This window comes from Plasmopara halstedii (genome assembly GCF_900000015.1).
Source record: "Plasmopara halstedii genome assembly, contig: Scaffold_2604, whole genome shotgun sequence".
NCBI lineage: Eukaryota > Oomycota > Peronosporomycetes > Peronosporales > Peronosporaceae > Plasmopara > Plasmopara halstedii.
Window position 1 is genome coordinate 342197 of NW_020189511.1, and position 216 is coordinate 342412.

The following is a 216-nucleotide window of genomic DNA, read 5'->3' on the forward strand; positions in this document are numbered from 1 at the left end:
GGAAAATTATGTTGCATGGGGAAGGAGCAGAAGTAAACAAAGATGATCCCGAGTTGCTGGCATAATTGAATGAACTATATGCACTTATCGAGCAGTACGACCCAGAAAATGTGTATAATATGGATATAACGGGTTTGTTTTATCGAATGCTGCCAAGATACACTCTCCTCATGCCGTCTGAAGATATCTCCACGGCGCGAGGTAAAAAGAAAGCGA